Consider the following 15,966-nt stretch of genomic DNA (forward strand, 5'->3'; position numbering starts at 1 on the left):
ATTCTCAACCCAATCATTATTAATTCACATTACATATCAACTATACATATTAGTACCAACCATTTACACAATCCAAACTTAATCCTAGGGGCATCTAGCCTAAGAATTCTCATCACACCACACGGTTCTTAAATGAAACTTAAACCGTACCTCTTGTAGCCAAAATAATTGAGCTTCTTCTTGGAAGTCTCCACCAACCCTTAGCTCCAAGCCTCACCAAGGCCCCACAAGCAATATCAATCTTCCAATTGTGTACCAAAATCACCCAATACTCTAACATAATCAATTTTCACACTTATAATCAACCTAGGATTCATGAAATTGATAAATCACAAGAATTAGAGGGTTTCTTACCTTAACCCATGAAATTGGTTGATGGAACTCACCAATGGCTCATACTAGAGCACTCCTAAATAACCAAAATCATAAAATCACTCAACACCCATAGCCAATCACGTTTTCAAAGGAAAAAAAATCAAAACTGGGCAGAGAAGAACGAAATAATCACCATAAAACTTAAATAGAATTGTAGAGGATGAGAAGAGTGACGCGTGGTCGCAAACGGCTCATCAATCGGAGTTCCGGAGAGAAAGTAATGGTGATTTCAAGTTTAGAAAGCTAGGTTTTCTTTTTCTCTTCTCTCTATCCGCCCCACACCCTTTCTTTAGGGTAAATGAGCTGAAATGCTGATAACTAATGTGTATATATGTTGGATGTTGGGCCCGATTCACTTGGTTTAGTCCGTTGGCCCAATTTTGGGCCAAAACCTTTAAGATTAGAGTTTTAAATCGTATTTTAAATATTTCTATCTTCCCAAATTATAAATTCTTATTTCTTAAAATTATTCACTTCTAATTAATTTTCTCAGCCACAGTACCAGACAGATCACAGCCGGTACTGTTGGTCAAATTTTTAATGCGCATTTTTATTCAGAAAACTATGTTTTTCGACTCAGAAAAATTCACTGAGTCCAAATATCATATTTAAATTATCAAATTCTAATTGCTAAATTTTCAAATCATATTCGCTCCTATTTAATTTATTATTTAATTAATTACGGTTTGACCAGGTTTTACATGCTTAGTTTCAGCCTGTTTGCAAAAGGAAGGAGGGAGAATGAGCTGAAGCTCATTAAGTTAAGTGGGTTGGTTGGGCTCACAGGTTTGGTTTGGGTCCGGTTCATTCGGTTCAGTCTGTTTGGCCTAATCTTGGACTGAATTCTTTAAAATTAATGTCAAAATTCTTATTTTAATTAGCTCTATCTCATTAAACTATAAAATTCTATTTTCTAATTATCTTGATTATTAATTCATTTATTCGCTAATTAATTGGAATTTATACTTACTGGATAAACACAATGGGTTCATTTATGGGTTACAAATAGTTATATAAGTTTAAACTGTATAATTGGAGAATAATAGGAGGACAACATTATAGAAAAAAAAAATAAAGCATTAACTAGTATTATAATTATTTATTTTTAAAAGAGCTAATTAAATTAATTTAGCATTAATTAAAATTTTCTTTTCCTGTTATAAGGTATATCAATCCAACTATATTACTATTGTATGAATGCATAATTTTTTAATTAATTATGTACGTTAGTATTAAGAAACATTAGTATGAATGAAAATTATCATTTAAAAATAAATTATCGTATATTATTATTTATTATACACCATTAACTAATAAATTAATTATGAGTCAAAGAAAGTAGAAAATTAAATATTATATTTTGAAGAAGTAAAAACAATTAAAATACAATTTAAACGCTAATTTTAAATATTGTGGCCCAAAATTAGGCCAACTGGCTAAATTGGTTAAACCAGAGGGCCCAAGGCCCAACTTATATAAGTCCTAACTATGAGCATTAAGCTCATTTACATCAAAAGAAAGAGTGAGGGCTCGTGGAAGAGAAGAAGAGAAAGAGAGTTTTGTGTATTATTCATCACCACTGTAAATTGCCCATAACTTTCAATCTGGAGCTCTGATTGACGAGTCGTTTGCGACCATACGGTCCTCTTGTCGAGCTCTTCGATTCTATCCAAATAAGATGGCAAGGAATTCTGAATTTTATGCCTAGTTCTCACCTCCCTTCAATTCTGGGATTTTGGTTTTGAATATTGAGAGATTTTATAATTTTGATGATTTAGGGGTACTCTAGTGCAAGATATAGTCGAGTATTATTCAATTACTCAGTGGGTAACGGTAAGGAAATCTTATCCCTTGTGAATTCTTTAATTCTATGAAGTTAGGTATTGAATTTGGCAGTTGTATATGTAATTGTGTGAAATTAGGTTAAATATATGTGAAATTAATGTCAAATTGGTGAATTAGAAAAAAGTTATAGTGATTGAAGCTTATTGAGTTAATTTGGAACCTTTAGCAGCTTGTCAAGTGGACTTTGGAGGCTTGGAGAATTGTGGAAACCAGGTTTCATGGTGCTTTGTGGCTTGGGAGCTAATCGACCAAAGTATGATTTTTGTTTCCTGTATTTAATTTGTAATATTGCGTGAAAACTTAGGCTAGTTGCCATAAGATAGGCTTGAATGTTTTGAAATGTTGGTTTTGGTGGATTAAATTTTTACAAATGTGATGTTGATATTGATTGGTGAAGTTGGTGGTTTTATGTGTGAAAATGGATTGAATGGATTGACGAAAATGTGTTAGAATAATTGAGAATTGGATAATGAAAATGTCATAGTGTGAAAGAATGTTTGGTGTTGAACTAGTTAGGGTTTGGTTGGTTTGATTGGTTAGATATGATATGTACATGTGATGTGAATTATTGATGTTAAATGTTAGAATTGGTGGAAATTTTGAGTGAAACTCGTTGAATAAATTGATGAATTTAGGTGTCGTTGTGTTTGTGGAGTGATGGAGAAGTGTGTGTTAATGTTTATGAGTAATTGGTATTGTTTTGGTTGTGATTTGATTGGTTTTGTATTGAAAATTTTGAAAACTAGAGAAGTTGGTATAATTTGGTAAAAACAAAATTTTAACCAATTTTGGTAGGACATAACCTGGCCCTCGAGATTTGGAATTGAGTAAACTTGGTTTTAGGTTGAAGATGGTTATGAGAGCTTTAAAACAGTATAAAGATAAAGGAAATTGAAGTTTTGTAGAGAAAGTTATGAACGTCAGAAGATAGGTATAAAGATGAAGGAAATCGCACAGAACAGGACGTGTGATGAGACTCGTACCTATGCATGAGGGGTGTCGCTACAAAAAAAGGGACATAAAATGGCATTAATATTACGGCGGTTTCATAAAAATGTCATAATATCCGAGTATTATGATGTTTTTTTATTGTTGCCATAATTGAATTGCATTTAATGGTGGTTTTTGTTGATTCTGGTGGTTTTAAAACGCCATTATCATTGCTATAAAAAAAAGCCTAACCGTAATCCAATTCTCATTTTCCATTGAAACGCAAAGGTTGAATCGCTGCCACAGTGATCTTCGCTGACCAATCTCCTCCGGTGATGACCTCCTCTGACCGATCTCCTCCTCCGACGACCTCCTCCAACAACGACCTCATTCGGTAATGTCTTCTTCAGTGGCTATCTTCTCTGGTGACCTCTCCCCCAACGACAATCTCCTCCTGCGATGGTTTCCTCTGGCGACATCTCCTACTCGGATGATCTCCTCCGGTGGCATTCTCCTACACTGACAATCTCGTCCATCGAGCTACTGTGCTGTGAGATTCTCCTCCCACAAGCTGGCGAGGTAGGTTCTTCTCCCTCTTTTCCTTTGTTCTCTTGAAAATAGTTTACTCTACATCCTTCGATCTCTAGAATTATTGATAAAAAATTTCAGAATACATGATAGATTTTGGGAAATGGCAACTACAACTACTAAAACTGCAGGAACTGGGTTTCTGAGGAAGGGATCGTTGAAAATAGATTATTGATACCTTAGAGGGTTATACTTTATATTAATTTCTTCATCATCAAAAGTTTGGATAATGATTCTTTAGATGCTAAGGAGTCAATGATAATTGTTAATGAATTTTACCGTTTATCGTTCTATTTTAAATTCATAAGTTTATAAAAACACAGATTTTCTGAAATTTGAACTAAAACACAAATTTTGAATTTCTATTTTTATTTGTTTTGATTTTTTAATATTATATTTGAATCCAAATAAGGATATTTCTTTAATAACATATTTATTTTTTGCTGGTCCAATTTTGCTACCACTATTTGCAAAATTGAAAACTTAAATTTTCTTTTTCTATTTTGCGGTCATTGATTGAAAAATTGAGTACCTACAAAATTGAGAAATACTACATAAAATGATAAATATTTTTATTTTAGTATAAAATAGTAAATATGAATTTTTTATATATTTTAAAAAAAGTCTTGACATTTCTAGAAATTATTTTTCATATGGAGAGTTTGTTGGTGTTTTAGCTGAATATTGGACAGTGGGGTGTTTTGCTGGTGTGTGGAGGTCACGGTCAACACGCAGGAGGTGTGGTACCACTGCTCGTCAGAAGCGTGTCAGCACCCCAGCAACACGCTGGGGGCGTGGTGATGTGGTGCGCATGCAGCTCCCTGGCAACACGCAACGGGCGTGTTGGAGCAGGCTTTGCAGATTCCCAATGTGCTGCAGCAACACGCGGTAGGTGTGTTGGAGACTGTCTGCATGCATGGAAGAGCTCCTCCACCCTGGTAAACAGCAAACGTTGCTCATGGCTCTATAAAAAGAGAGCCTCCCCACTCCCTCGGTATATGCATTAGAGTGTGTTAGTGAGAGAAGGGTTGCTATTAGTTTTTGTTAGAGAAAAAAAAGGGGTCTTCAAGGAAAGAAAGAAGGGTGGGAAAAAATATAGGAAAAAAATATTAGTTTGTATTTATTTTTAAAAATGGTCCGTAATTATACGACTCCAGAGAAACATATTATAAATTATTTGGATCATTCAATTTATGTAAGTTGGTCAATTATATTTTATTTATGTATTTAAATTTTTTTAATTTTTGTTATTTAACATGTTAGAATATAATATTTTTGTTATTTTTTGATTAATTTTCTGTTATAAAAATACTATAATGGAATATATATTTTATAATTTTTGTTATGAATATACTAATGAATAAATAAATATTTGAAGTTTTTGAAAATAAATATGCATGTCGAACATGTATGTTCAAACTTTTAATAAATAAATATTAAAATAAATATATAAATATTTAAAAAATATATTGTTATTAAATATTAAAAAAATAAATATTTTGATCTCGGGAAAAAAATCAATCATTTATATTTATTTATTTAAAAAAAAAGTATATATAATATTTAAAAAAAAATGTTAATATATAATTTTTTTATTATTTTTATTAGAATGAAATTATTTTTTGGGGAGTTTAATTAATAAACAGTTTGTATATTAATAAATAAATGCATACACTTTTTAAATAAATATGCTAATATTTGTTAAATATTTTAATAAATAAAATATTAAAATAAATATGTGAATATTAATAAATGAATACATACACTTTTTAAATAAATATGCTAATATTTGTATATTAATAAATAAATATTTATTATTTATTTAATCTAACAAATATATTTTTATTGATGCAGCCTAATAGGAATTTGTTGGTGCATAAACTGGATCCGCCACAAACGTGGAACCCGATGGTCGAAAACTATTTACGCGCCACAGGATTCTACCACGTATTTAGGATTGGGTTGATAAGAGGATTTCACCCCTTATTAGCTACTCTGGTTGAAAGGTGGAGGCCGGAAACTCACTTTTGTATTGCCGGTGGGTGAGGTTACAATGACATTGGAAGATGTCGCTCATATATTTGGCCTACCCATTGATGGAGAGCCTGTGAGTGGATGGACTGATAGTAGTAGCAACTTCCTGCAGAGCCAGAGCATCGTGATATTCGGTCGTGAAGCAGAAGTCAGTCATTCTTCGAAATCCTATATAAAGCAGAAGTCAGTCATTCTTCGAAGTCAGCCATTAGGAGATACGTCAGATGTCATATTTTCTGTTTGTTATGTTCGACCCTATTTGCGGATAAGTCGACCGCATACCCCCACGCGAAGTATCTACTGTTGCTTTGTGATTTCGAGTGGATCCATACAAATAGTTGGGGGGTCAGCATGTCTCGCACATCTTTACAGAGCACTATGCCGTGCATCACAATATGATACAAAGGAGATGTATAGCTCTCTTAATCTGTTGTTTGTTTGGGCATGGGAGCGAATGCCGTGTATTGCGCGTGTACCGAGATATACCCTTCCACCGGCTAAGATACCAGTTGCCATAAGGTAATAATTCTTATTTTAGTCCTGCGTTATATTCACTATGCATGTTTGATTTATAGTCACTTATGTAAAGTTTTTCAATGTATCATGTTTCAGGTGGAGTCATTCGAAACGGACCACAGCGTGGTTATCGAAGACCGTAGCGAGATTTAGGCATGATATAGACTACATGGAGGAGGTAAATATTTATGGGTCTTGTGATTCCTATTTCCAAACGTTAATGTTAGGGTTCTAATAGACCAATGGTATGAACTCAAATCTATATACCTTACGAACCTCTGTTATCTTGTACACATCATGTACATACAACTGCCAATCGAGACGCTGGTTAGCACAGTGATAATGAGATAATCGTCGTGTCGGTCTAGAATTTCTCTTATAGAAATAAGAACTTCGCTGTAAGCATAGCTCCAAACCAACAAACAATTCTCACATAAAAAATTTGGTTTTGTCACAAGTACAAACCCCAATAAAAATTAACCGAAGTATTTAAACCTCAGGTCGTCTCACAAGGAATTGCAATGAAGTGAATGATTATTGGCTATGAAGGAATACCGGGGGGGTTTGATTTGATGAAAAGAACAAGAAAATAAATGACAAGAAAAGTAAAGAAAGCAACTAAAGAAAGCAATTAATAAAAGAGAGACATTCATGGCAAGGATTGAGATCATAGGCTTTCTATCCTAGTCACTAATAGCAATGATTAACAAGAATTTATCTTATTTCGTCATCTCTAGCAACGGAAGAAGGTAAAATATTATCTTCACATTGAGAGAACGTCAAACAAGACTAGCTAATCTCAATCCAAAAGTCCTAATCAACTTACTAATTGAATTAGTAAGAGATTAGAGTCAATGGAGACAATACTAGCTAACAACTCTAGATCACCAACATAGGTTGGGTCTTATGACTCAAGATTGCCTAATTCCTCTTTCCAAGCCAAGAATGCTCAAAAACTCTACTCTAACATCCAACCAAGCATTTTATCAAATACCACTACAAGAAAAACACCCATTCAGGTACACTTGAAAAGTGTAGCCAAAAGTTGAAAAAAGTGATGCCTTAGGCTACGGCTACGCTTTCTGGGCTACGGCTACGCTTTCTGGGGTGATTCCTATTCGGCCGTTGCCTATTCTCAAAGGCTACGCTTTTCTGCACCAAGGGCTACGCTTTTGGCGTTTGGGAATAGGGTACGCTTTTCAAGTGATGCTATTCAAGACCAAAGGCTACGCTTTTCAGCTTCCATTTTTGCCAGAATAGGCTACGCTTTTCAACGCTACTGCATCACCTGTAAAGCGTAGCCACATTGTATACCATGGCTACTTTTTATAAGTGTAGCCTTAGGTCCCTCGTTTTTTTTTTTGTATACTATAGCTACTCTATATAAGTGTAGCCTTAGGTCCCTCATTGTTTTTTTTTTTAATTTTCTATATATATATATATATATATAATATTCTAATAATTTTTTGTACAACATAATATTTATAATATGATTATATATATAATTATGTATTTTTAATTAAATAAATTAAATATTATAAAATAAAAATAAATACACAATTATACTAAACTAAAAAATATTCTAGCAAAACATAGCAAATACATTCTAAAGATTCACAAGCACTATACTATTACAATATATTAGTACATAAAACAATGGATCAAACTATTCAATTGAACAATCATTCAACAATAAAGTAAAAAAAAATGAAACATGTCTAAACTACTACTTTCCATGTATCAATGAATATAAAGAGGATTACAAATTAAATCTATTATTAAAATAAATAAAAGAAAAGAGAATAAACAAAGACCTTAGTGCCCTGAGTACTAAGTCCCTATGAGTTGTGTGCCTGAAAATCATTTGAACGTACCCCACAAAGAAAGGATTTTTTTGTTGGAGCCACTTATGTTGCCTCCTAGTGCCTTCATGAAGTGCTGAATAAATTCAGGGTGCCCTTCATAAGTGGCGGCAGTAATGAGATTACCATCTTTTGCTGCTATGGTGTCTGGTTCAACCCAATGAGTACCGGAGGCAACCAATGCCGGTTTAACAGGAGGAAAAGCGGTGCACTTGCGATCTTTAGCTACACCTGCAGCCGCCAGAATCAACCGTCCAAAGAGCATTCTAGAGGTGATTCCTAATTCCTCGTGCCAAGAATTCATTCCAAACAAACATGGTCTCATAAAGGACATGGCCTGTCTCATTATCACACATGTTTCTTTGAAGACTACACATAATGTGATATGAGTAGCTGAAAAAGAAATACATTGATATAAATTGATAACAATTTAAGTGTCATGAAACTGAAAATCTGAGCCTAAAAATATGAACATTTTAACCTAATAAAACTGTCACATGGAAATAAATTGATAACAATTTAAAATATAAGATTATAAGCAAATAAACTGAAAATCTGAGCCTAAAAATATAAACATTTTAACCTAGCAACTAAAAATAGTGACATGAGTTTGAATTAAATGCTGAAGATTAAACGATACCTAATTTCATGTCCTGGTCCACAAAAAATTCAGCTCTAGATTGTAAACCAGTTTTTTCTTCATTTGTTTAGATTCTTCAACTGTGGTAGTGTTTAGCTTTATCCCAAGTTCAGCTGCAGTTGTCACAATCTCCATGGGAAACAATAACCTGTTTATAGATCAGTCAACTACAAAACTTCATTTAATATCAGCTCAAACCTTGACAATTATTTCCATCATAAGGTACAAAATTCTTCTTGCTTTTTTTCATACAAAAATAAAAATAGCAATAATCATCATCATTATCATGCAGGAAAAAAGTTGATAGCATTATTTGGTAAGCTTCTCCCTTGAAGTTCATGGGCTTGATACCTTAAATCATATTAAATCTGTAGTCCCACCATGCTTGATCAGGTTAGGAGAAGCTATGAATACATTTTAGTCTATTGGCAATCCCTCAATCTCATAAACTTTGATCTTCTACATGTAAAACACTAATATGTATTATGCAAGTCACTTAAGAAGAATAAACCACGGAATAAAAAAGAAACTATTTCCTAAGTGTGCATTATTTGACTGCCTATGCAATTGGGTAGGAAAAAAAATCATATATATTTTTAATATATTTCAAGAGTCCATACAGTTGAACCAATTAAATGCTCACTAAGCCATGCATATCCAAAGAATTCAATGCCCATTTGCATGCAGGTATAGCATATATAGATAAAGGTACAAAATGAAGTACCCTTTAACTTAATCCAAATGGAAGCATGCATTTCGCATCACAGTTAGTCTGTAATGGTAAAGTTTAGTACTTGCCGTCCAAACATGAATATAAAGATGAAGAGAAGCTCTTGAGTTACCCTGAAATACCACATGAAGAGAAGCTCTTTAGCAGAAGCTACACTTACTAATAGTTTCTCCTCTTTTTCGATTAAATGTCACTGAGAGAAAATGAAAGTCTGCTGCTCGGCATTGATCATGCAGTATAACGCGAATCGGAATCCCAAACCTCTCAAATTTCACTTAACCATAAAATCAGAACCCTAAACCACAGGAAACCATCAAATTGAATAAAGAACAAAATTAGAATTCAACACTAATAATAACAAGCAGCGCTCAAATGCGATTCTGCACGAGAAAATGAGACACTTTTTTTGCCATTTATTATAATTCTAGGCAGAATAAAAAATTAAAATAAACACTCAAGAAGCTAGGTAGCATAAAGATTTCTCCACTGGAATATCATTTGGATAGGGGAGGTAATCTTAAGTATTTATGTTAGTTATGTTTTATTCAAAGTCCACCGAATTAAGATCTAAATTCAAGAAAAACTTCAACATGCAAAGGAATTGAAATACCGTACTTCTGTTCAGCTGGCATGTAATTATTTCCCCCTTACACAACTAGCAAGAAACTAGTAAGCACGTTAAATATTTTCAAGGATAATGTTCAATGCATACCTCCTTATGCGAATAAGAACTTGATGGACTGATATTAGCGAAAGTTGGCCTCTGTTCCCGGATTCCAAACTAAGGGGAGCAAAAAATATATATAAAAGAATATCCATTATGAGGGAAGAATAATACAATGAAATGGAGGATAAAATATATATATATATACACACACACACAGAGACCAACCAAAAGGAATAGCTATCCATTTTAATGGGAATTAATTAAATATCCTCCAATTTAAAGTTGTCAAGAGAGAACATCACAATGAATATCATCAATACAACCAGTTTAACATAATGACTACAACTCACAAACTTAGCAAAAAGTAATAATTTATTTGAGTAATGATACTTAAACAAACAAATACTCCTCACATCCTCCATCCAAGCCACAGCATAACACCCTGAAGTTTTTGAAAGTATCTTTCTTCTATTTAATATTTTTTAACAATCATGATCCATGTGGCAAACCATACGGAAAAAATGCCACAATACAATGTTAATGCTTTTACTTTCATATTCTCACTAAAAATATATATCTTGTGAAATAAAAGAGATCTATTTATTAACAACCTTAGGTTAGAAATTTATATCAGACAAAAGGCAACATGCAGTTTTCTTTCCCTTTTCTTTTTTTTTTTTTTTTTTGCGTGTGCCACCGGGGGAAGGAGGTGGTTAACCACACCAGCGCAATTATATCTATAATGTGACAGTGCTAAGTTACTACAAATCATGGCTACCTGAAAGCAATAAAGCAAAACAGAGAAATACCACTTCGGCAAGCCTGTCCTCGAATGACCCGACATTTGCATCAGCACGCATGAATATCTTCCGATAGGCTGCTTTAAGGTTCCTGATCTGGATAATTAAACAAGAGAGAAGTTTAGTTGCAATGAAAAACAATCGAAGACGAGTAATTTTAAAATTTTTGTTAGTATAACCTCTGCAGTGCTGAATCCACGTCGAGTCAGGCCCACTAAATTTAGACCCCGAAGCTCCACTCTTTCTCCGGCTACCATTGTGTACTTTTGAACATCTTGTGAAACCTGCATGTATATAAGAATATGACATTGTAGTTGCACACCTGAGTAATGTTAAATCATTTGGCATGGTAACAGTATTTGCTTTAACAAGTTATATAAGGAAAATTCAATATCAATAACACATTAGACCCAGTTTAATCAACTTTCTATTAATCATCCCGATGACCAATAATGCTCTATTGAATTCCAAAATCAAGAACAACCATATTCCTCATACAATACTTACTAATCACAGCCTTCATAAACTTTTTTCTAATTGGCTTAAGTGTTATATACTATCCTTACATGATATCATAACAATCATATCTTTTTTGTGACAAACAGAAAAATTCAAAACAAAGAGATTCAAAGTAAAACGTACCACAGAACCACCACTAAGAAAAGAGAAAGAGCCAAGATGGCAGAATTGATGAACAATAGTCACTCCTGCAGTGTGAACATAGCCTTACATATGAAAAACATTAATTATTTTCCAACTATAGAATACAAGTTCATTAGAGGAAGCACTAGCAATTATAGCATACAACAAAGACGTATGGACCTAGCATAAGCTTGCGACTCTCCTTAAACATGCTGGGTTGCAGAAAAATTTTGTTCCTTCCTTAACACAGCACCTAATGATTAAAGCAATAAATTTAGCAATATACTCAACCATTAAAAAAAAAGTTCATCATCAGATTGCACAAGCAGCGGCGGATTCAAAGGAGAAAATGGAACCAGAATACGCAGAGGCAAGAAGAACGAGTAGACGCGGATGGAAATAAATAAATAGCATGTATGTTCATCAACAATACATAGGTTGTTCATCAAATCATAATTCACAATTGCATATAAACCAGATAAAAAATCCCCAAATTAAAAACCCTAAAATTGGAACCCTAACTACCCAAATTTCAGAACCATACAGAAATCTATAGATACCTTCTCAACGATGTGAGCCTAGAGAGATGAGCTGAGCGCAGAGAGGATGAGCTAAGGGCAGAGACGACGATGGTGCGAACAGGAGGGCGTAGCTGACGGTGAGTGGCGAAGTCGTGAGTGGTGAGTGCTGAGTGGGGAAGGAGCGACGGTGAGTGGGGACGGTGAGTTGCGAAGGTGAGAGGTGAGGGCACGAAAGGTTTCTCTGATGGGGAATCGAAGGTGAGGGTGCGATATGATCAGTGTGCTTTGGGGGAAAAGGGTAAAAAAATCCCTAAGTGTGCTTTGGAGAGCTGTGTCAATGCCTCCCTTGAAAGAACGTATTTGTGTTGGTGGAGCCCTAGCAGCGGCGGTGGAGCTTCAGCGGCAACAGAGCACCCCTTTCTTCTCTCCTCCATTGCGTTTTCTCTCTTCCTCGAGCTCTCTCTCTCTCTCGTTGGCATTCGAAGACGACGGCGGCAGAGCGTATTTGGAGTTTAATTTCTGGCGACACCGATGGTTCTTGAGTGGATAGTGCAACGGCAGAACGTATCTGGGGTTTGATGAGATAGGCGACGAAGTGTTGGTGGTGACAAGTTAGGTGACTTCTGAGCTTTGGAGGGAAAATTTTTACGAAGTGTGAGCTTACACCGGTAAAAAGTTAAGAGGGAAATTAAAAAATTCACCAAGTGTCAAATTTTTCGCTCTAGAAACATTAGGCATCACTTTTAAAACGCACCCAAAACTTAATAAATAGGCTACTCTTTAAAAGCGTTCCCTTTGATACAAAAAGTGAACCTATAGATATCAACCTACGGCTACATTTTATAAGTGATTTCTAAAATACCTAAGGCTACACTTTTTAAATGATGCCACAATTGTGTATCCTTTTCTCTTATAAAAAGGCAACACGGAGAAAAGCGTAGCCTATTCATAGAATAGGCTACGCTTTTCAAATGTAATTTAAAAAAAGTGTGGCTGAATGGGTATTTTTCTTGTAGTGTACTTGGAAGACATAAAAGGAAAGCATAATAAATTGCAAGGAAGAATAAAATCTACTAACTACCAATTGCAAGGAATTAATAATAACAACTCAATTCAACAATAAAAGAACATCAAACATTAAATTGCATTAAAAGATATCCAAATCCAACATGAGTTCATTAACATAAAAGAGGCATAAAGGGGAAATTAACATGAAAACTAAGAGAATCAAACTACTAGAGCATGAAAATGTAAAGAAAACAAGATGAGAACAATAAATTGAACCTAGATCTAAGATGCAAAGTACCTTAGGAACCCTAATTCTAGAGAGAAGAGGGAGCTTCTCTCTAGAAACTAAACTACATGATGCTAAGCTACAACTAAGTGCTCCACCCTTGCCCAAGCTTGAATTCTGCATGAAATACCCTCAGAAACGAGTTGGATTTGGGCCTGGGCAGCTCAGAAATCGCCTCCAGCGATTTCACTTTAAGTGGGTCACGTGTCGAGCGTCACGCGTACACGTGGGGGACGCGTGCGCGTCGTTGGCCAAAACTCCTACTCACGCTTACGCGTGGGTGGCGCGTGCGCGTGGCTTGCAAATCTTCAACGCACGCGTACGCGTGGATGACGCGTGCGCGTGGCCCTCAATTCTCCAAATGCTCATTTCTTCATGAATTCTCCACTTTGCATGCTTTTCTCTTCACTTCTTCCATCAAATACTTTCCTTATGAACCTGAAATCACTCAACGAACACATCAAGGCATCGAATGGAATTAATGTGAATTAAAATCACCAATTTAAGGGCATAAAAAGCATGTTTGTACACTTAGGCACAATTTAAGGGAGAATTACAAAACCATGCTATTTCGTTGAATAAATGTGAGAAAAGGTGATAAAATCTTCCAAATTAAGCACAAGATAAACCACAAAATTCGGGTTTATCACGCAGCAAGCAATAACATGGCGACATGGTAGTCGTTCCACCTGAAAGTGCCCACAGTCAAAATGATTATATTCTGGTGGCAGTTTCTTTTATAAGTAAGATATGTGAAGTAAGATATATAATATGTGGTGAATGATTTTGTATTTTTGAAAATAATTAATTTTTAAAATAAAAAAATAAACGATCTAATTACGTGAACAAAAAAATAGTTATTAATAAGCTATTATTGAGTATAGAAACATATATTTAGTATCTCACAAAAAATTTTTATTATACTATTGTAAACAATTTGATTATTTCTTTATTGTATATTTGATTATTCTACTATGGTAGATTGGATTATTCTAGTAGCTGTTTATTTAGTAAGAAAACGTACGAAATAATATGTATAAATATATAAATACATAGTGATTGATTTAGTAACTAATTTGTACTATCCATGAAGTATTTTAGAATAATATATAAAAGACGGTTATTAGTGATCCGGTCACTATAACTCGACCTCTATAAATTATAATTTGAAAATTAGGTCAAAAGAACGTTAGAGTTTTCATGACTTGTAAACAACCATAACTCGAATTGTTGTGCATAACTCAGCCATTACAATCCGATCCATCTTATATTACTCGGTAACTGTCACCTATAGCTCGAAGAACAAGTCAAACAAATAGATATAATCATTCAAGTAAAATAGAAAAATAACTTCCTTGTACGCATCCCTAATAGCTCGGAAAAGTAGTCAAAACAGATATTGGAACTTTAAACATTACCTCACTATAGCCCACATACGTTTTCACTAGCAACCGAAGATATTTAAAAACGATAATATCTCCATAGGTAAATCTATCTAAGGTAAATCATGGTAAAAGATAGAATATATCTGCAAATTTAATACTACCTTAAGTCACTTTCACTCTCTTATTTGAAATATTACTGACTTGAGTGTCAAAATACCTTTTGCAGTTATCCATCCCATTTGATATTCTTTAGAGTTTGATGTATACCTCATCCATGGAGAAGATAAGACATGTCTTCCCTTTTACAATGAGCTAAACCTTGTACAAACCCTTTTATAGCAAGAACAATTAGTTTTAGTGATCAGATGCTAAAAATACCCGAAATCATTAAATTTGTCTAATTCATCCATTTATATTTCTAATACAAATTGTAATATGAAAAATTAATCTTAAGGATCATTAATAATATTTAATTATTAAAAAATATCTATTTAAAAAAATATATAACAGAAAGACAAAAATTTTATTATAAATAGACAATAATACTCTTTTATTAGATTTTCCAATATTTCTCCTATCATAGGCTTAGTGTGACAATTTTTTAAAAAGGTGTTTGCGTTTTTTAAAAGTAGAAACACGTTATTTATGTTTGGTAGATAAAGAAGATTATGTGTTTATACTTGTAGTTTTTAAAACTTAAGATTCTTTTTGAAAGCACTTAAAGAGAAGTTTTTCAAAGTTGACTTATGCTTGTCAAAATTAAAAAATCCAATATAATTTCATATACTAAAAATTCTGTGTATAGGAAGAAAATAGGCTATTGTTCCTTTATCCTTTCATAAAATTTTATCGTATTTAACTTAATATGAATATTTTCATACATATAACATCTACAATTACAGATTTAATATTTTTAATATTTATTCAATTATTCAAATAGAAATTAAGAAATGCAAAATAAAGAATCTTTGCATAATAATAAAATATTTTCATTCAAATATACAATGCATGGATGGAATTTAATATAAATGATGAAGAAATTAACTTTTATTTTTCAACTTGTTAATTTTTTACCATAAATTTTATAAACATCTTTTCCCCATTTATGAAAAAGATCTTCTTATTTAATGCATTTTG

The sequence above is a fragment of the Arachis hypogaea genome, chromosome 19 (assembly GCF_003086295.3).
Source record: "Arachis hypogaea cultivar Tifrunner chromosome 19, arahy.Tifrunner.gnm2.J5K5, whole genome shotgun sequence".
NCBI lineage: Eukaryota > Viridiplantae > Streptophyta > Magnoliopsida > Fabales > Fabaceae > Arachis > Arachis hypogaea.